This window comes from Cottoperca gobio, chromosome 9 (assembly GCF_900634415.1).
Source record: "Cottoperca gobio chromosome 9, fCotGob3.1, whole genome shotgun sequence".
In the NCBI taxonomy this organism is placed as follows: domain Eukaryota; kingdom Metazoa; phylum Chordata; class Actinopteri; order Perciformes; family Bovichtidae; genus Cottoperca; species Cottoperca gobio.
The window spans coordinates 25,302,343-25,303,150 of NC_041363.1; positions in this window are offsets into that span (position 1 = coordinate 25,302,343).

The window sequence follows — 808 nt, forward strand, 5'->3', positions numbered from 1 at the left end:
TTGACATTTTACCGTAAAAGTACAAAAGTATTATAATCAAAATAAATGTACCAAAAGCAAAAGTACTCATTATGCCAAATGGTCCATTTCAGAATAATGTATATTATATATTGGATTATAATAATAGATAGTTTAATGTTGGTTAAGGTGGGGCAAATGTAATATACTGCGGTGTTTCTTAATCTTTAATAACATATCATATATTATTTGTTGACTATATGTTGGATTAATAATCAGTATTTGTAAAGTATAGTAACTAAATAGATCAAATGAATTCAGTAAAAAGTACAATATTTCCCTCTGAATTGTGGAGTAGAAATGTATGGTAACATTATGAGACAATGGGCACAGGCATGCAACAGGCCCCACCACCTCTCCTACAGGAGCAAGAAACACAGACTTTGTAGTTGTTTTGCATCTTTTTGTTGTTGATTTGTGTGTCTTTGTGGTCATTTTGTGTGTCTTTGTGGTTGTTTGGTCCCTTTTCATAGTCATCATGAGTCTCTTTGTTGTCTCTTTGCAGCTGTTTTGGAAGTGTTTTAGGTCTTTTGTAGTGTCTTCGTAGTATTTTTATGTTTCTTTGCTGTTATTTTTAAGTCTCTTCCTGGTTGGTAGTGTCTCTTTGAGTGACATTTTGTAGGTGAAGGCCAAGGGGGCTGACACTTTGGACCCTTGTCCCTGTGCCGGGTGGGCCCTGTTCAGTAATCCATCCATGGCTATTTTTTTATTATTTTTTTACATTAGAATGAATATAGATATTTGATTGTAACTAGATTTGCGCTTTTATTCTGAAAAGTACCAACCGGTA